This window comes from Hirundo rustica, chromosome 17, assembly GCF_015227805.2.
Source record: "Hirundo rustica isolate bHirRus1 chromosome 17, bHirRus1.pri.v3, whole genome shotgun sequence".
NCBI lineage: Eukaryota > Metazoa > Chordata > Aves > Passeriformes > Hirundinidae > Hirundo > Hirundo rustica.
The window spans coordinates 11,460,265-11,481,301 of record NC_053466.1 but is presented as its reverse complement, the minus strand read 5'-3'; the positions used below and the strand labels follow the sequence as shown (position 1 = coordinate 11,481,301).

Here is a 21,037-nt window from a genome sequence, read left to right as displayed (position 1 = left end):
CACCCCCACTGCTGAAAGGCAGGGTTTAGATCAGTGAGCCAACAAAACCAAGCGAATTCTGTCCTTCTCCAAGGACAATGCCGTGCCACGTTCTTACCAGCACGGAGCTGGAACAAGCTGGATGCTCCTCAGCAAGTTACTCTGTCACTTATGCACAAGCAGAGTTGAAGAGAGGGTCAGAGAAAGTTATGAAGCTTGAAGTCAGTGCCTGCAGTTCCAAAGGGTGAGCCCTGCTATGCACAGCTACCTTATTTCAGCTGTACATAATATTTGGCAACTCTCAAGTATCTCTGTCTAGGCACTAATATAATAGAGAGCCCTGTTATAACTCAGCCTTACATGTCTCAAGCTGAAAAGCCACACCTCAAGCAGCAATGCCATGTTTAATGCAGGTGCATTGCTGACTTGCTCATCTCAACCCATTACAAATAAAGAAAAAAAATCTCCTGAAGGACTTGCCATCTCCTTTCACCTGTGATGTTCATGGCACGGTCACCTCTAACATTCTCCAAAAATTAGCATGCACTATTACATTGAAACTTGAGCAACACAGGAGGGCATGTTTCAGTGTATGAAGCAATGCCTTCATAGCTCCTGTCATGGAACTTGCAGATACTGAAAAGCATCAGACAACCCAAGGCACTCCTGGGGAGTTCTTCTTTTTGTTTCTTCCCCTCACCCTTGTTGGGTTTTTCCGTAGGAATTTCATGAAGCGGCCCCAGCAATGACTCACAGAGCACAGACACATCTGCTGTTTAGACTCCTACTTTTTATGGCAGAACAAACAACCCAAGGCCTCCATTTCCCAAGGTTTTACCATCCCAATGCATTATTGGGATAGATGCTGTTACAAGGTGTTGCAGCTCAGGTTTACGTCTTGCTGCAGGTCAGCTATTTTTCCAATGAGGAAGCCTTTCCCCCTAACAGAGCAGGGTTGCAATCCACTACTACCTGAACATGAGCATCAAAAATAGCATCTCGAGTAACACAGAGCTGTTGATAAGTACATGAGGCTTCTTCCTACTAAATAACAGTTCCCTCTTGGACCCCTTGCTCTACTCTTCCATGATGAGGGCAGCCAGTGGAAGCTAAGTACCAGCTGTATGGGTATGGGCAGACAATTCCAATTCAGGCTAAACATGAGCTAAGAAACAATGATTCAAAAAAGAGACCACTGCTGAAAAAGCCCTGGAGAAGTCACTAGGGGAGACTCTTAGAGAGAAGAATGGAAAAGATGCCTAGTGTGCAAGAGGTCGAGTTGACTAAGAGCAGGGACACAAAAGCTGCCATGCAGAGCAGAAAATAAACAAGCAGATGTTTGTCCACCCTCCAGTGAGAGCTGCTTTCACTGTAACTCACCTGCTGAAATGGAGCCACCCACTAAACCCACAGGCTTTCATTTTATGGATCTGTTTGCCCATAATCACCCACAGGTGCACACTTTTCCCTGGGACAAAAGTAAGCAAGTGGAAGATAAACAAGGAGGTTTATTAATCCTTTCTTGCCAGCCACACTGGTTAACCAGCCCTGGTTGTATCCTTCTAACCCCAGAGGCAGCTGCAGCAGCATTGCTGGGACAGTGCTGTGTGAGCTGCTGGGTCCCCTCAGTGCTTGGAGGTTGGTGGTTGCCACTGCAGAAGAAACCCTTCTGCTCCTCCCTTCCAGAGAAGGGTGGTGTCACCGAGACACACAAAGCAATCACATGCAGACAAGAGATTTTTGCAGAGGTTCTTCTGATCCAGCTCCCAGCTGAAAGAGCAGAGAGAAGAGAGCCCCTTTGTTTATTTTTTTACTTTTATACATTTGTGGGTCTAGCAGAAGATTGGCTTTTTGGGGTTTCCAGCCCTCAGCCTCAGTGGCCAGACCAATTGTCAGTTAAAATTGTTTTCAGGCTAGAAATATGCAAACAAAGGACAGAGAATGAAAAACAAAGGATTTGTTTATGTTACATCTGTGGGAAAGGTAGAAAACTGCTCTTAATATTGTACAATAACTAAAAAGATCTGACTCCATTTAAGACAATCAAAAGGCTCAGAAAAACCAGGGTAACAGGGTGGCTGTCCTCTGTCCAAGTTCTGCCTTCTTTTATCATTGTTCCTCAATTTTATCTCTCTGCTATCTCAATCTTACTCATTAACTTTATGTCAAGCACCGGAGTTTCCAAAACCTACATCAATCTGTACCATTTATCTACCAGCTCTAAAAAGCCCTTTAATCTTTGCCAAACCTTTCTGCCAGGCCATCCAAGGGACTGTGTTCTTGCAGCTGACAGAACTGCCTTTCCCCCAGCAGCCAGCAATGAGCTCAGCAGCACACAGCTCCCCCTCAACCTCACCACCCCTGAATAAAAGGGGACAGTGGAAAGAAGAGGGAGTGACACGGGGAAAGAAGAAAACCTCAACTGGTGAAGGGAAAAACAGAGGAAGTGGGAATCAAGAGGGACAAAATAAATGGATGAAGATAGGAGGACAGAAAAGGTGAAAGAACAGGAAAAGGGGAAGCTGAAGGGCAAAAAAATGAACGATGCCCTCTCTCTCAAGGCTAGGGGTTTTCCCCAGTCTTGCCTGACTGCTGCACTTGGACCTGTCCTGCACATGCACATTGGAGCTCTCAGACCACAGATAAAATCTGGACTTTCTTAGTGCTCTGCAGACGGGTTTATGTAATTTTAATGTAAGGTTTACGTGATGTTACACCTGCCATAGCAGGTAGCAGTGTGTTTTATAGACTGAAGAGCATCTGGATGGGTGGGTGAGGCCACCAAAACCCCTGGATTCCAGTTATAATAAATGTACTCAAGAGTGCATTCACTGAAGAGGTTTCACAGACTTAGCTGAAGTTGGGAAAGAGCTGTTTCCAACTGAAAAAATTTGAAGCTACCTGCTTAAATTCACCTGTTTTTGCTGAACCAAGACTACACGTAGGTGAATACCTTAATGGCCACAGAGCTGGTTTGAATGGCTTTGCCTGTCCTGACCTCAGTCCTGTTTGCTGTGGAAACCTGGATCAGGAAACGCTCCCCAGGACTGGGACCTTGAGAGGAAAAGCCCTGGTCCTGGAGAGCTCACTGCTGGCATGTTAGAGGGGATCCAGGCAGGAGCAGGTCTTTGTTTTCTAAACACACATAGGAGATGGCCATTCCTTTTGTTCTGGTAATGGACAGAGAGTTCCCCAGGTGCTGTTCTGTTTCTTCATGTGTCTAAATATTCATTTTCCTTGGTGGAATCTGCTCATTTTCATACAAATACAGTTGCCCTTGATAGTTTTTTGCAACTTTTTTTTTTTTTTTCTCCTTTAACAAAGAATTAAATGTGGACTGTTTGATTTATTTCAGAATATTTCTTTCTCATTCACAGGCCAGTTTCCCCTGACCTGTGCTCTACTGAGTGCTCTGTATCAGGAGCTCTGTTCTCTCCCACAGCATTGCGCTTCCACCCTGCTTCTGGATCACACCCTCAGCATCACCCCATTGTCCCTGCAGCTTTTCTGGTTCTGCACCTGCCTCCTGGCCTTTCCCCCAGGTACCAGGTAAGAAACCTGCCAGTGCTTGACCTCCCACACCAACAGGGCTTACATCTTTCAGGTTACCAACTGGAAGCACAGAATAACATGGAAAGAAGAGGTATCCAAGATCCATGGATTTCAGCCTACTTCTTAGACCTTGATTGCTCTGAAGAGCACCACCTGCCAGACTGGACTGAAGACATTGACTGAAGTAAGAGTTTCTCATCTTTAGGACCCCATGAAATCTGCCTTCTCATGTTTGTGCAGCTCTGACCTCTCTGGTTGTTTTGGGGGCCTTTCCTGTGTCGGCTTCCCAAAACAGCACTTCTCTTATCAGCAATTCCTGTCACTTACACTACCTGCAAAGCCAGGGTCAAACTGACACTCGGGCCAATGCCCCTGCACCAACATTTCCAGAGACCTTTACAACCCAAAAAGGAGCTGAGATCAGTGGCAGCTGGGGTGGTAGACAGTACCTTCAAAAAGGGCTGGATGGGCCGAGCAGAGATGAAATGTCTTCTCCAGTGATGGGAGTGACATCCCAGCTCACCAGACTTCCAGCTCCCTGTCCTGATCTCAGCCTGCCAGAAACCCCAGTCCATCCTGAAGCCATCAGTCCGTGTGCTGCTGGCCCTGTCAAGCCACAGCAGCTCCCCTAAAGGGTGGCTCAGCAGCTGTTCAGGTTGCCTGCACAGAGACTCTGCTGCCTTTGCTAAGTGAGGCAATCCAAAGGCAACACGGTAGATCAAGTCCTGCCAATCCTTGCAAGAGAGAAACACTTGCTCTTCAAACCTGAGCCTGAAGGCTTGTGAAACAAAGCTACCCTTTAATAAAACAGGATTAATGAGCTGGAAAGGTATGCAATAAAGGGAAAGAAACAACTCCTCTATTTCACACCCCAATCCAACCAAAATACGGAGAGGATAAGATAAAATCATGCTGTTTACTCACTACTTTAAAAGCTCTCTTCTCCCTGGATGCAGTTCACCTTCAGCCAGTGACACCAAAGAAGGGGCTTCTGCCTGGTTCTCTCGCCCCTTATTCCTCGAGAGTTCCCAGAAGCAGGGACTCCAAAACCAAGACGGGTCACACAGAGCTGAGTGGCAGCAAGGCTTCATATATGGGAGTGGTCAGAAGGGGAGGGTGATGTAATGAAGCCCTATCTTTGAGCAGTAAAGGCATGCCACCCTTCCCCCTCCCTGTCCCTGAAGAATTGCTGGCTCACAGGGCAAGATGAGAACAGAGTGGTCCAGCACTTTCCGTGCCGTACTTTCTCACGGTAAAGGGAACAGCGTAGAGGGTGGGGAGCAAGCAAAGATCAGAGTTGGATGGAGACAATACTTTGATGTTAGATAGTCCCAGGAGTGACTCTGTACTGGCAGAGTTGTTTCTTTTCTTCATGCATCAAACAATTCCCTGCCAAGTTGCTGGTTTCCCCTGGCGTAAGTCCTGACAGGGAAGACAATCTCTGCACTGGAGCTCTGGTGACCCCATACCCATCCTGACAGAGAAAACCCCGTTCCTGCACTCGTCCTGGAGCAGGAGCACTGCCCAGCTCCATGGCCATAGGGGCTGAGAGCTCTGTAGAGGAGAAGAAATGTGCATCCCATAAATGGTGGTGTCTTGGACACCGACCCAGGAAGCTCTTGAGAGGCACATCCTGCCCTTCTCCATCAGAGGAAATCTTGAACCCCGTGAATGGAGAGGAAATCTCTCAAGGATGTACCACTGTTGTCCAAAGGGAAAAGAATTCATTTTTGACTTCCTTCGTTTCAGTTTTGTTGATCGCTCGCTGAAGGGCTTGTTTGACCATGAAAAGCCACATCAGGCATTAGGGCAAGGTTTGCCTAATTCAAAGGTTATAAACAATCAGTTGGGTAGCTCTGTGATTGCTGTATAAAGGGGGAGTCCAGGTCTAACAGAAGGTTTCTGTGTGCTCTCAGATGAGGCAATTGGAAAAGGTAGGAGCCAGTCCAGGCTTTCACAAAGTGGAATTCAGAGTTACAGTCCTCCACCAGGAGCTGCACCGATGTCCACAGGATCACACGACAGCAGCCAAACAAATACCATCAGCTCTGAGACTCAAAACCTCCCACTGACAGGAACCTCCGTGGGTAATTCTGGGAGTTGGGCGGGGAATGAAGATGTGGGAATGACTCTTGCACGAAGGGCTGTTTGTGCAATGCATAGTGAACTGAACTGGAGAACAACAGTACCTTTACCCCTTCACAGGGTGTTTTTTTAGCCAGAGGTGTCCCCTGTCTACACAACACTGTGCCATCCCAAGTAAAGGAGCTATTCCTGTGCACTGTAAGGAGCATTCCCGTGCACATCACAGTCTGGGTCTCTCTTACTCTGAGGAATGGCTCTGCTTTGATAGTGTCAAAAGACTTGAAAGCAGATACACAACTGAGAACCCTTTTTAACTGCCAGGAATGCTGCCTAAGAGATTTTTTCAGATCCAGGACAACCTAGCTGTCTCTTTAGAGATATAAGATTTGCTCTACTTTATTTGCACTCTCCTGCAAATTACAGAATCTCAATAGACTACTCCCTCTTGTTCTGTTGTTTTGGAGGGGGCTGGCTATTGGGAATGAAACAGAAACAATTGAGTTGTTCTGTTATCCTTATCCAAACAAGAATCTGAACCCAACAGGAATTTTTCAGTACTACAACTGCAGCAGAGCCCATCCATCCCAAGGAAAGCTCCCCACTTGCTCAAGGTGCAGCGTGTTTGTCACAGGATTGTTTGGAGACAACCTAAATGTGCTGGGTGACAAAGTAAACTCTAAGCAAACTGTTAGAGCACAAAGGAAGAACAGAGTCATAATAGGTCCCTTCCCCTATTTCTCCACTGATACTCATGGTAAGAGACAGAGACACAGGGGAGACTGTGTAAAGCTGCCTGCCAAATATGAACCTCCAGTACTTGCTGCACCTACAGGAAGATCTCCAAACTCCATAACCTGTCCAGATGGCTGAATTCTTATCATCATCACCACAAAAAAAAATCACTACTTAACAGCATTTTAAAGCTACTATCAGGGCCAGGAAGCCTTACAGACCCACATGATAAAAGCATTCGTATCCCCACTTCAGAGACAGGACAACAGACAATCTTGCCCAGGGCTTCAGAGCAGGTCAGTGTCTGGGCTGGGAAAAGGAATCTTCCCCCAGATTCCTTAACCATGTTCCCAGACATCACCTTTCTTCCCTGTCACATGCCTGATGTATACAGTAAATCCAGAGGAAGTGACAAGGGTAGAGGCTGACACTGATCTACTGCACTGTGCCTAGAGCTCCACAAGATGTTGTGTTCAAGTGTTCCTCATGGCTTTGGTTTCTCCTCCACTGTAAACAGGAAATTAATAAAACGTGAAGGTAGCACCCTCCATCTCCTTGTGAAAAAAGCAGACTGGATTGCAGCAGAGGAGCTGGGAGGAAGTTCAAAAGTGTTTGCCACTTAATGGAAAACTTGCAGATTATTACAGAAAGTTGTCGGGTAACTAATCACTGTTAAAGTCTAATCTAAGCATGAGGGCCCTGAAACCAGAAGAACACAGACTTGCCCAGCAAGAGCCAAGGTCCACTTTCCATTCTGTTTAAGAATCAGTAGGACTCAGAGATGCGAGGCTCAGAAGTTGTTCCTGGACCTGAATGAACCCTGGTACTCACAGAGCTCTGGGTGTGCAGCCCACCCAAACATCTCCTCATGAGAGCTGTGCTTCTCGGGAAGCCACTCGATTTCCTGTTCCTTTCTCAGCAGTTTCTGCTGAAGGATCAGCTCTACTGCTCTGGGAGCAACAAATGAAACCTCTCAGCATAAAATTCAGCGCATCCTGGTAAGCCAGAATCCGTCCTGGGTTACCTCAGTGTGGCAAGGTTTCAGTGGGACCCCACGGCAGGGTCAGGGTCAGGGTCAGGGTCAGGCCTCAGAGAGGGACGGGCACAGCAGCAGTGCAGCCATCCCCAAATCTGTATCCCCACCTGCCAACCTGCTCACCCAGCCCTGGCCGTGCCTTCTGCCAGCACTGCAGGGCCACTCAGCTCTCAGAGGGGTGGGAATCCACCCAGCAAAGAGCCACTGATGGCTCTTGGGTGCTGTGAGGGAAGAAATCCCAGTGAGTCCCCGAGAAGGCTGTGGATAAAGCTCTAATTTGCACTGAGTGGGCAGGGGCTCTGTACATTCTGCCTACACTACTGCCAGGCTTCAGAGGGCAAACCTGTCTCAGGGATGAGCACCCAGAAGCAGGAGTTTCATGGACCTTTACACTGGGAGCCCTTTCCCTGCTGTGGGCAGGCGAGGAGGGTGCTCAGCAGCCATACAAATAGCTCATACAGCACCACACAGGAGAGGTGCACACCACGCCAGACAGCCCACGCCCTGAAGGAGAATCTGGATGTACGACTCTTTTATTCCAGTGGTTCTCAGCACCTTCGTACTCTCTGGGTTTGCTCCCCAGAACAACAGCCTCAGGAAACAAATGAATTTTTCTTTCTAAAGAAGTCACTCACTGCAGATCCAGTATTGCTCTAGCGCTTCAGGTTCACTTTAAGTTCAGCTAAGGCTTGGGCAATACAGCTCACGTCTGCGTGGCCATTTGAAATCCATCAGTTCTGACCTTAGGAGAGCAGCACACAGCACAGGTTCAGTCCTGGTGCACACCTCGAGCTATAGCCCACGTGTGGGATGGGCACAAGGGGACAGGCTCCCCCCACAGCCCACGGCAGCAAAGCTCAGCGTGTTCAGCTTCCCCCAGCCCGAGGCTACACGCTGAAACCGCTGGGTGACTCCGTGCTGTCCGGGAGGGCAGTGGCAAGGTTCCTATAAAAGAAGACTCCAGAGACAGGAGCCTGTCTGCATCTGACTGCAGAAATCTGGCAGGTTTGGTGCTGGCAGCGTCTCCTCCTCTGGGCAGAGCGTAACACGGGACTGAGGCAAGGATAGGTGCTCAAACACCACCGAGTCTTCTGTCCTGAGAGACGCCTCATGCTGCCAGGAGAACAGGACTCACATCTCAAGCACAGACCAGAGAAAAGAGTTCCTGTGTGCTTCATCTCCTGCCTGTCCCGGTCTCCTCCAGGGCTGGTTTGTTTAGGTGCTGCAAAGGGCACCAGGTAGAAATGGCCATTTGCTTAGGAGAGATCACAATCACAAACCTCTGCCTGGAAGCACTTGGAAGCCGTGTTGGAAAGTGTGAGGAGATCAGCTGGGCTGGAGGCAGAGGCTGTCCCAGCACGGCTCTGGGAGCACGCACTCGGCTTTGGGAGGAGCACACGAGCTGCAGGGGCTGGACACAGAGCCCTGCACGGGAGCTGGGCCCCAGCAGCTCTCCCCCTCCACAGCACGCACAGGAGCTGCTGAGCCTTTACACCGCAGCCTCCCTGGGCCGCATGGGGCAGATGCTGGCGCCTTCCCACACGCTGAGCCCACAGCTGCTCCCTTGCCACTGCCAGTGGGAGCCACAGACGCCTTTGCCATGTTTCAGGATCTCTGGGGAAGGCTTGGTTTGCTTGCCCAACGTGCCAGGGCTGCAATCAGCTGGCAGAGCCAGTCACACCTGCATGGCACAGCACAAACTTCAACCCCCTCTATGGACCTGACCCCCTGACCCTCCCAGGCAGAGATGGCAAGGTGTGGGAAACCACAGATCAGGGTGTCCCCTGCAGGTCGAGAGGAGGGTGCTACAAACACAGACACCTCCTGAGCTTTGAGAGCCGCAGCAGGCGCTGCCATCAGGCACAAATGGGGTTCTGCAGGGGTAGAGAGGCTTTCCCTGGGAAAGGCTCTCACCTTCCCCTGCAGACAGGGCAAAAGGGCTTCCCACAGGCTGGAGCAACGCTCCCACTCTGCCCCTCCCCACGTCAGCCGACAGCTCTGGCCCCCTGATGAGGTGGCTATAACCATTTTCTGACAGCTGCTGTGCCTCTGTGTCCCACCTTGTCCCCTCACAGTTGCCCACAGCACTGAGGAACAGCAACAATGTTGGGTGAGGTCAGCCTGATGTGCCAGGGGGGTCTGTGGGAAACAGACCTTGGGCTTTAACAGGGCTGCTCCCCTGTGGGAGCTCCCACAGGCAGAAATGAACCTTGAACTCCAGCAGGGCAGGGCAGAGTTGTGCAGAGAAAAAGACTAGATAAAAGAGATTATCTTTTTATAGATACAGATTTTTTTTTTAAGAGAGCAGGAAGAAGCAGGAAAGAGAGGCAGAGTCCAGAGCCTGGTCTGGCTGTTCAGATCTGAGGCTACCAGAAATGCTGGCTCATCTTGAAAAGGCTTCCTGACTCCCACCATGCCACCCTGGCCTCTGGCACAGAGATCCCACCAGCCTCAAGCTAATTTGGGCTCAGGGGTGAGAACACAGAAACACAATAGTGACAGGGATGAAAAGCATTGGGGAGGATGGCACCCAGGAGACCTGCTCTTATCAGAACCCAACACTATATCAAAGGGCATCTGTGAAGACAGGGAAGAGCCTTTTGTAAAAGCCACAATTGAGCTAAATCCTGCAGTTTTTACATTCTCTTGGGAACCCCAGGATGAAGACTGCCCCGAAGAGGAACCCCTGTGCCAGGCCATGTGCCAGCCACGCTGCACACCGAGCACACCCACGGCACAGCCGCTGTTTGCCCCGTGCGTGTGCTTTTTAATCACAGCTTTTATTTGCAAAGCATCTCTTACAGAAAAGACAAATTGCATTACTCTCAGCTTATTAAAATCACACTCAGATTTTCTCGACTGCTAATTACACCCAGGCAGCAGTGTCAGTGTAATTAAAGCTGGGATGGCCGTTTGGGGATGCGGCTGTCACACAGCCCCTTCCTGCACCGGGCTCAGCTGAGCCCTGCCCAGGTGTTGACCCCTGTGACACCCAGGCACGGCCCTGTCGTGCCAGGAGAGGTGATGCAGCAAGGCCAAGCAGCCCCTCAGCACAGGGGAGGGGTCCCCCCTGCACCAAACCTCCCTGGTTACAGCTGGGCACCCACCCTGACTCTGCTGCTGTGGCCTTGGGGTTACAGCGCTGGGGTGTGGGGAGTGAAAAGGGGTTTCTCCTGTTTCTGGTGCTACATGATTGCAATAAATCACATTGCCTGTCCCAGCCTCCATTTGCTCTCACGCAAAACAGAGATTTAGGGCTTTCCTGGTAATTGAACAGCTCTGGGAACAAACCACAGAATGGACTCTCGCTGGCACCCAAACACTTTAAAGCCTGACTGTGGCACACGACAGACCTGGGAGTGGATTACCCAGGGGAAGGTGTGAAGCCCTAGAAGCTGAGTTCCAAAGACCTGAGAGACAGCAATAAAAGAGCTTACAGAGCTGTGAGGAGCTGGGAGCTCGCTGGAGAACCAGCTGTGCCTCTGCCACACTTGCCCTTGGCAGAAGGGCCACCACAGGTGTGCAAACAGCACAGCAAGCACCTGCCCCGAGCTCAGGCACCTCAGAAACAGAGCTCTCAGGGCACAGGACAGGGTAAGCTTTGGGAAAGTGGGAATTTAACCCCAGCACTGGCTTCCTGCTGCCGAGGGGATGCTGTGGAGAATATCACCTCCAGGAAGATGGAGCGCTAATTAGGGAAAGCAGATAAAGACTGTGCCTCTTTCAAGATGAGTTTCCTTCCCACTGAAATCCTCACAGTTTCAGTGCTCAGCAGGATGCAAACACATCCTTAAATGATTTCCTGGAGCCTAGTTTCAAAGATCAGTCTCTTCAAAAGCAGGAACATGCCAAGATCAATAGCAGACCCAGGAGAGCTCTAAGCCTGCCAGCTCCAAAACCACTGGGCTTTCACCACAGCCAGTTACCTCTCAGATGCTAAGTGGCACTGCTCCCTTTTATATTTGAAAAAAGCTACCAACACTTCCTAAGCAATCAGCCTTACTTAAGTACCAAGGGAAAAAAAAAAATAAATCAGTAGGAAACATTACATTTCAGAAACAGCACGAGGTACCTGTGCAATATATCCTGGAGAGGCAAACCCACAGAGGGAGTTCACAGGCAAAGAGGAGCAGAGCTCACAGACATGTGATCCCAAGAACAAGGACATGCTCACTGCTCCTTGAATAGTTTTACTGCTAACTCCCCAAAGTCACTAACAGGGTGTCCTGGGAAGCAGCTATAGGGTGATCGTTTTTAATCCAAGTTACAAGAGAAGAATGAATGATCAAAAGTGCACATGGAAAAAGCTGAGTGAGGAGTCCTATGGATGCCAGAGGCAGCATGTTCAATACATTTACTTGTGGCCCAGTAATGAAATAGTAAAGATAACATATGGAGGTAGCAAAAGACATCGGGAAAAAATCAGTTGTGGAAAACTTGAAAACATCTGTGAAACAGGGCAAATAATAGCCGATGAAATTCAATATAGAGAAATATGTAATGCCTGGTTGTGATAAACCAATATGAAGGATAGATATATATCAGTGGATTTGAGCTGGAAGCTCCTTACACCACCGTTAAATCTCTTACAAAGATTTGGGGGGGAAAATGCATCAAGGAGGAAGCAAGAAATTGTTAGCTCCTGATTCATTGGCTCCTATTTAAAGCTTATAAGTGAAACTGGGTCTGCAAAGAGGAAAAGTATTCCTTTGAAAAGGATAAAGAGGATAGAGGCAGAGTTAAGAATCAAAGCTGGCAAATCAAGCTACAGCTATGGAAACTTTTGAAAAAAAATAGAAACTTAGTACGAGGAACTTACCTAAGAAATGACATAACAAAGAGTATGCCCAACACACAGAAAAATAATGTGTTTTCAGACTAGGCTGTTCACTCAAGTACAGCTAACTGCAGCTGCCTTGGAATAGCACTGAAATCAGTCCAGACAGGAGAATTCCAGTCAGAGGTCATTATTGTCATCCCTTAAAACGTGCGCAGCGCTAGAGCACGCCACAGGAACACAACGCCTGAAAAGCAGAGGCAGGATTCCCAGGAGCTTCAAGCCTTCCTCTCCCTACCTGGAGGCTCTGGCAGCGCGATCTCGCCCAGCCTCATCTCACCTGCAGCCCGGGAGCGGAGCGGCTCCGTCCATCCGCCGCACGGACACACCTGCGCGCTGCCATCCTACCTGGAGCTACGCGGGATTTTCCATGCGGGCGGTGCGGCATCTCAGGGCTCCTCCCAGCACATCCCTGCCTGGCCCAGGGAGAGGAGAGCCTGTTCTCCAGAGCGGCCGGGCAGTTCCCCTGTGGGTGAGAGGCTGGGTCAGTCCCAGTTCTTGCGCTGGGCACTAGATGGCACAGACGGGAGGCGCTTCCAGGGCAGCCCAGCCCAGCCCAGCCCGGCCCAGCCCGGGCTGCCACCTGCCCGAGGGGGGCTGCTGCCCTGGGGAATGCGCTGCCAGCAGCAGCATCCCACGGGTATCCCCTCCGCGGGGTGCCCCCGCCGCCGCTGCCCTGCCGCACCCCCTCGCACCCCGTCCTGCCCGGCCAAAGCGCCGCCTGCGCTGCAGGGAAGCCGGAGAGCCCGGCAAGGGCTGCGGCATCCGTGCCCCTGGACGCGATCTGCTACTCCTCGCCAAGCTCAGGCTCGCTGAATACACCTTCTTCACAGAGCAGCCCTACGTTCGGCTCAAACTGCCAAAAAGAGGGCAGAAATCCTCGCTGGGACCGCCTGCCCTGTTTGACTGTGAGGCTGCACCTTGGTCAGGACAATAAAGAGAGCACCTGATACGCGGAGTGTGGAGACTGACAGGAGGGCCAGGTACCCCATGGTCCCTCTGGCTTCAGGCCAGTGCTGGGGAGTGGCACCCCAGCACCTTTCCTTTGCCCTGTGGGATGATGGTGCAAAGGAGGGAAACACTTAGTCACTGCTCTTGAAGCATTTGTCACAAGGTAGCTCCTCTAAAGCAGCTCGCTCTTCCTCCTGGTTTTCTTCCTTTTCAGCACTGCTGCCTGCAATCACCGAGGCAGGACCTGCGTCCCAGAGCCTCCCCAGCCTCATCTTCCTCAATTTCTTTAAGGTGTGGATGGAATTCCTTCCCAATGAACTGTGTGGATTGAGGCGATGAGGCAAACGCGGGCTAAGCCACACAAAACTGCTGTGGTCAGCACAGAAAAAGCCCAAGCGCTTTCTACGGTGACAAAAAACCAAAGTACGGGAAGGTGCAAGTTTGTATGTTGGCCTGTGCTGTTCTGGCGATGTCGGGGGCTTTCCCCGTTTTTCAGGTGGTTTCAGGGTCTTTTGCTCCCCTGCACAGCTCCGAGCCAAGCCGAAGGAAGAGACGGAGTTCTCAGGTTTAGATTTTTCAGTGCTGCATATTTCGTTTATTGTTTTTTATCTTACAATTTTCTCGGAGTCCGACAAGATGTTCGCAGCTGCATGGATTCCTCACGTCTCCCCCCGAGCTGGGTTGTCCTTATCTTTTGTACTAATTACTACGTATTTCTTATTTACTATTTCTTACCAGATAATCCTGCCAGTGATAATGTCTATCACTATTACTAAAAAGGTCATCTTTACTTTGACCCAATCCTCACTAACTACTTTGTGCCACGTCAATGCAGCAATGGAGTGAGGGAAGGAGAAGGAGAAGAAGAAGGAGACAATGCCCCAGATTCTCCATCTTGTCCCCATTCACTTCAATGCTAGGAATTTAAAATTACTATTTTCTCACCCTGTGATAAGCTAAACTAGTATTTTTCACATTCTTGTGGCCTGTAAACCTTCTCTCAGTGTAGGAAGTTTTTCCCATGGACTGAGATCAAAGCCAGTGTCTCTCTGAGCTCTGGGCTGGGGTCCCAGACCCCCCCTGCCCAGGTCCCTGACCCTCCAGGGCAACCAAAGGAATGCCCTGGACTCCAACATGACACTAGAAATTAACTTTACTTCAAAGGTTAGCAAAGTTAATGCCTCTGCTGAAGATCACAGGCTCTGACAGCCCGCCTGGAACGGCTCCATCCATGGCAGGGCACGAGGGAGGGCATGTGCGTGGTGGCACCGAGGCGGGCAGCAAGCTCTGTGCACAGGGCACAAGTGGCACACGGGGGTGTTTTCCAAACCAAACCTGAGCCTGGCAAAGCCCAAAAGAGCTTTTGTGCTGAGCAGCTCGGTGATGTCAGGTATTAATGACACAGACAAGTCTCCAAGGAAAAGCCTGTTTGCTTTTCCAGCAGCACTGCCCTTTCCTGTCTGTCTGCTCAGGGCACTGCCCTGCAGGCTGCAGTGGGGTTGGGATCACCAGGGTCAGACCCCACAGGGGGAGCCCCTCAGGGTGTTGTAGGTGAGAGACAAAACATAATTCAGATGCCTGCACTGTAAAATCCAAATCCATCCGTGGTGTAAACAGGGCAGTAGGTCAGTTTGGCTCAGTGGCTCTTATCTTTTAAAGGCTGGAGGGAGTGACGCTGGTGACGTGGGCAAAACCTGGAGAGAGACTCGTGCTAGACCCTGGGGACAGCTCCAGTCCAGTGTCCAGAGGCTGAGAAGTACAGAACAGCCAGAGAAGCCCCTTCCACATTGGGCTCTCACTGACAGACTTGGAGACCTGCTTCGGATCAGCCCTCTAAATCTAAATGCTGTGTTCCCGGTGTGTAACAGCCTGGCTCTGAAAGGCTCCTGGGCAGAGAAGGAAATGCTCAAATAAGGCTTTTATGCTTCAAATCCCACTCCCAAGTTCTGCTTCTTGTATTCTTCAAACATTTGGGTTTTTTTAGACAAGAGTTGTCTTTTAATCTTCGGATATAAACGGAGAAAAAATAGTCAAACTGAAAAGAAATAAAAAGAGTTGGTCGCTTTTCCAGGCCTCCCATGAACTGTAAACACATTTTAAGAAGTGCTGAGGTCTTTGGAGAGCATGGAAGTCTCAGTCAGGGAGGCCATCTTCCTCAACAGGAGGACATCTCATGGGTCATGTGCTGGCTGGACCTGCTTCCCTCTGCCAGAGGCAGTGATGGAGAGCATTGAGCTTCCCCTGCAGCCACCCCTCAAACCAGCCAGCAGCACCTCCACGCACTGTGCCTGCTCAGTCAGACTCCACAGCCAGCCTCCAGCGCCTGGTCCTCCCCCGAGGGCCTGGGGCTGCTCTCAGTGGTTAGAACTGCTTGCTAAGATGCTTAGAGCCGGTATAATCTGTGCACTTAGTGGTTTCAAATTCCAAAAGAAGCTTAGCAGCACCAAGTGCTGCCTCCAGCCTCTCCTGCATGGGTTTAAGGTGGTTTAATTCTTCTATGAAACTGTAACTCCAGCCCATGGCTTTCAATTGGGGAGCTTCTAAGCCAGGTTTTCCAAAAGCTCTTCAGAAGCATTTTTATGAGACACACGCAAAAAAAAAAGGGATTCCAGAGGGACATATTATAAATCAGATATTTCTGCCTCTTAAAAGCTGGAAATGCGAGAGCTCCATGGCAAGGTACATTCCTTGCAAGGCTTTCCTCCAATGTTTCTCCTGTCTTAGATCAGCTTCTTGAATGGTTGAATGTATGGTAATGCCTGGAGAGGTCCCAGGGCCTCCCCCTACACATCCCATCAGCCTTGTGAAAGCATCTGCAGGCAAGAGCCACCTCTGCGCTCCAAACAGAGGCAGGTGGCTGAACACAAAAGCAGCCCCTTGGGACCACAGGCTGCCCCTGAAAGTGTCACTTGCCAGCATTTGCTTCATTAGCTGCATTGCTCTGCTATTTTTTTAACTCTACTGCTCCTCTTTACAGGCTGATGGAAAGCACAAGGTGTCACAGAGGGACCTTGTGCTCCTGCCTTGCAAGAGCTCCTGCTGCTCCCAGTGACTCTCCCCTTCCTTCCTTGTGCGTCTGCCAGGGGAAAGCAGAGGGCTGGGAAGGACAGAAAAGGTCTGGGAAGCACACACAGGTCCAGGTGGCAGTGGGGAGGTGCAAAAGGTGGGAGGAAAGAGAGGGGAAGTGTGAGCCTGGGGCAGAATGCGAGAAGAGCCAGAGCTTCCCACCACTTCTCTCTGAAAGGCCCAACAGGGCTGGAAGAGACCCCTCACAATGCCGGTGTGTGATTCCCTTCCTGGCTGGGACAGGAGAGTCTGGCCAGCCCCACTGCTCCCAGAGCAGTGAGGAACATCTCTGGTGGTGCTTCCAGAGCTGCCTGCCCTGCCTTTCTGCCAGGGACTCCAGCCACGGCAGCAGGTCAGCACAAGGTTGTGAGCCCAAACCCCTCCTTATCTTCACAGCCCACCTTGATTTAATCAAGATAAAATTAATCTAAATGAAGTGGGTGCAGAGTGCTCCCAGAATGGAGGCAACAGAAATCCTCCACGGATCTCAGCTCCCTGACTGACTCCCTGTGAAAGCAGCAGAAGCTCAGAATTCCCCTGTGCTGAAAGTCAAGGTAACGCCACACGTTACTGGAGCAGACTGGCGACCTTCCCTGCGCTCACAGCAGTGCTGTCCAATTTCACTGTGACCACAGGATCATGGGTGGTTGAGGTTCTCTCTGCAGGCAATATACAGCCCAGCAAATCTGCTTTTATGGGCACTGCAGGAACTTGATTAATTTGTCCAATAAGGAGCAGGCCAGTGTCCATAATCACGTAGCAGAACTCTGTGCTTTGAAAACCCATCACTGCCTCAGACCCAGAACACCACCAAGGGCCTCATGGGCTGCACAGAGAGCCTCAGCTGCCAGAAGCAAAAGGTTTAACACCTAATGAATGTTCCATGGGCTACTGCTGCCGTTTCTCCATCAAATGCAGAGCCCCAGCAGTGACTGCCTGCATGCAGCTGCTTCCACCAGCACTGATGCTGCAGGAAGCCTGAAGACTACAGCCCAGCTGATGCTGCATTCGTCTTGTGTCTCCCCATCCCCGTGTCCTCTGCAGTTTCAAGGAAGAAATCCCCCTGATGTTCGTCGTTAGGAGATCTTCCCCAAAACTGCACCGTCATGGACAGATGGACCTTCTGCAGGTCTGCTGCTTTGTTCAGTCAAGAGCTTCCTAGGTATTTGGGATATGGAGCTCCCACATGAACAGCTCCTGGCCAAGCAGCAAGCGCATTTGCCCTCAGACACAATGGAATTAAATCTGGAGCCTGCACTAGCTCTTTGCATCTATCTCCCCAGAGCTACAGCTCCCTTCCCTTCCCAGCAGGAGGCTTGGCTTTGAGGGATCTGCCAACAAGCTCAGAGCCACGAGAAATAACGAGTTGGGAGCTCAGACGAGCTGGTTTGCAGGCAAACAAAAGCTGAAGCTGTGAAAGTGTGAGGCAGTCAATGCACTGTCTGGCAGCACAGCCTCACCTCCGCCTTAATCCTCTTTCCCTTCTTAAGCACTAAATTAATCAATTACACTTCCAGCCTGGCAAAATCAGTCAGAAATGTAACCTTCATCACACACGAGGCAAACATAATTAGGATTGTCCCTCGAAGGCGGCCTGAGCAGCATACAAATGAGAGCAGCCCCGGGAGCGGGCAGGGGCCATTGGCCGTGCCCGGGGAAAGGGCAGCGCCTGCAGCTCCGCGGGCACCGCTGCGGCACCGAGCACCGCACAGACAGGCCAGGGCCACGGCAGCACCGCACGCTCCAGGCACCACAACCTCCCCCAGCCAGAGACGGGAGGCCAAAGCCGCAGCCCAAAGCTGCACAGACCCTGCAGGGGTGGGCAGCGCGGAAATGAGCCCTTGGCAATCCCTGACCGTGACTGCCGGCCTGAGTTCATAAACGGGGCGAGCAATGATGATCTCCTCCCTGGCCTACTAATGGGAAACTGAGTCACAGGGGCCAAGCGATAGCAAGAGCAAGGCAGGAGCGTGCAGGGAAAGCACCAGCTCAAGGGTCAAGCACAATCAAAAACATCCAAGCGAGTGCTGGCAGCCAGAGGAAAATCACGACGCCAGTGCTCCCAGATAGCTGCAGGGTGCAGCGCAGCCCCATGGCCCCTGGCGCAGCGCAGCAGAGGCTGCAGCAGGGCTAGAGGAGAGGCAGGGATGCAGGAAGGATGAACTAAGGGCTGAAACGGTTTCTGTACAAGCCCAACACTCTTCAGTTTGGGAAGCAGGAACATGAGAGGGGGCACAGCGGAGGTTTATCTGAGAGTGGCTTAGAGAAAATGAATGAGGAATGACTGCCTGCTGCTTCTTCCAATATTTAAGCTACAAAAGCATCAAATGAAAACAGTGAGTGACAGATTCAGAACAAAGTAAATATTTCTTCACACAGCTGAACAGTGCCATAAGTTGCTGTGGATACCCAAAATTTTCTCAGGCTCAAAAAAAAAGATTTAGGAAAAACTTGAAAAGACTATTAAATGCAGAGATCCACATCTCACGAAGTTCCTGAACTATGGATGGCTGATGATAAGGAGAGTACTCAGCAACACACTGACCTACATCCCTGTTGTTATCCTCCTCACTGGATATCCTCCTCTATTAACCACTGCTAATTGATCATCCCAGGGGAAGGTGACTTGTGGTCTGATCCAGTACAGTTGTTCTTCTGTCCTGGCACTGACCTGAGCTCTCCTTACTTGCCTGAAAGACTAGGAGCTGGGAGCATTCCCATTCCTGGGCACCTGGGCGACAACAAGGCTTATAGCACAGAATTGGAGTGAATAGCAAAAGGATCTCTGCTTTCCATTTTTCCCATTTCTCATGTTAGGAGCAATTTTTGGTAAAATTAACTCAGTCATGCTGCACCCAGCTAGATGCAGTTGGCAGCACCATGTACCCCGCATTCAGTTTAGAAACAAGATAACATCCTTCTCAGAGGTGCTAAAATATCCACAGGGATGGGATTTCCAAGTCTCAAACCCACAGCTTGTGGTCGTTGTGAGAAACCCCACAGTTCCCACTCTGTTGTACCAAACAAGCTCGTGAGCTGATCTGTCTCCATGTAAAGTTTACAGGTGCCCTCGGCATTGCAGCAGAGATGAGAGAAAGGCGAGGACACTCCTGTAGATTGGTATCTCCCAGGTCTTGCATGCTCACCTACTGGCTCACTCTCTCCTAGGGTGGCATTAGGACCAGAGGATGCAGACTCTGACAGAAAAGTTCACTCTTTCCAAGCAAACTCCTGCCTCCTCGCCTTGCTGACCATCTCAGCTATTGAAGTACGTCCACTCCCTGTCTTGTGCCCTCTGAAAGCACACACAGACAGGGCTGGATTATCTCTCAGTCTACACAGAGCTGCTGGCCAGGCGTTCTCCCTCAGCGAAGCCAAGAGGAGCACTGGTGTGTTTCTCATTAGCTCCTATTATCCACGCTATTGTAGTGTTCCCAGTGCTAGAGCACAGCCAGGAGACGGCTGAATTGCCCCTGCAATTGTTTGTTTGTTAAGAGGATTTGCTCTGTGGCAGGATATTTCCAGGTCACATGCAGAGGAGGGGTATCCTGGTAACAGTGCCATCCTCGGGGCCGCTTGTGTGCCCTGGTTCTCCCACTGCCTCAGAACAATCCACCTGGTTTCATCCCCACTATGGATAAACTGCAGATTGTGTTTCCTTCTGACTCTCAGAGATAAGGTGTGAGACAACTGAGCCATACAAAGCCATTCTGCTGATGAGCTGATCCCTTGGTTCCAAATCCACTATCGCTGCTGCTCCTTTCAGCAGCACTCAGAGCAGAGCAGGTGGATCTGTGGCAGCCTGTCCAGCTGCCAGAGAGAGGAAAGGCCATTGTGCACCCCTCCTTTGACAGTCCCTGCCTTTGCTCCCGGTGACCATTCTGCAGCTCTAACACTGCACCCCATATGAGTGATTTCCTCTTGACCCAGCCTCTCCCAAAGCACTCTGACCAGATCCAGAAGTTCTTACTCAGCATCTACTTCCTCCAAATGGGATTAGCTTGAGTCAGTCTCAGCCATATCTCAGGATCTGTTGATGCTAATTTCCTTCATGCAGGTGCTTAGAGCAAGGAGGAGACTAACGGGCAGATGGACAGTCAGGACTTTTGTCTGACCAAACGTTGAGTAAAATTCTGAGAAGGGCCTTCAGAATCTGGCCTGCCATGGTTAGAGAGCTGCACAAACACTGTAACAAAATTAATGCGTTAGCCAGGCTGCTCTGAGTCCAGCCCCTTTTTGTCTCTGTCTCTTCAGGCCAGACACAGGTCATCAGTTGAGCATTTAAAAGAGGCTGTCATGATGCAAAGCATCCACATCTCCATCCCCATTCACGGCTCAGAGGAAGGCTGAGAAGGAAAATGATCCTTGCAGGCTCTGTACCACAAAGAGCCATGGCCATCCCCATTCCCCCAAAGCGAGAGCCCAATAGCCACAACATTCTTCCACAGATGCATTGGATGGTGCTTGTCCACGGGTGCACCAGGCAGTGGGAGCCCCAGGTTGTTCCTGCAGCTGTGTGCCCTCACGTTACAGCCTCCAGACACCCCTGCTCTGCGTGCAGGACTCAGTCTGCAGGGGCACCGGGGCTCACTGTGCTCATAGTCCTGAACAGAAGTAAGCTTATGGATCCAGTTCCAAAAAGTAGGTCAGGCTGAGCCACTGGTTATGCTGGGAGCTTGACTGAGCTGCCTGCAAAACCTCGGTGCCTGGAGATGGGATCCAGGCTTTGATTTCACCATCCTGTTGGATGGCAGTGATTTTGTCTGAGGAAAGGCATGTGCTAAACTCGCTGTGCACTG

At 50.6% G+C, this 21,037-nt stretch overlaps 1 protein-coding gene across 4 annotated transcripts in view; it reads right to left on the bottom strand.

The window, feature by feature from the left end:
- The window catches only part of GGT1 (gamma-glutamyltransferase 1), a 54,487-nt gene that overhangs the window by 17,788 nt on the left and 15,662 nt on the right, over window positions 1-21,037 (bottom strand). Inside the window, exon 1 of one of the 4 annotated variants that reach the window (XM_040081102.2) lies at window positions 12,570-12,717. The exons of 1 other annotated variant lie outside the window; for it this stretch is intronic. The gene's annotated coding sequence lies outside the window, so the exon portion shown is untranslated. Of the gene's footprint in view, window positions 1-4,455; window positions 4,610-12,459; window positions 12,520-12,569; window positions 12,718-21,037 lie in introns of those variants that run through there. 2 more of the 4 variants (XM_040081106.2, XM_040081103.2) reach the window with 2 other exon arrangements.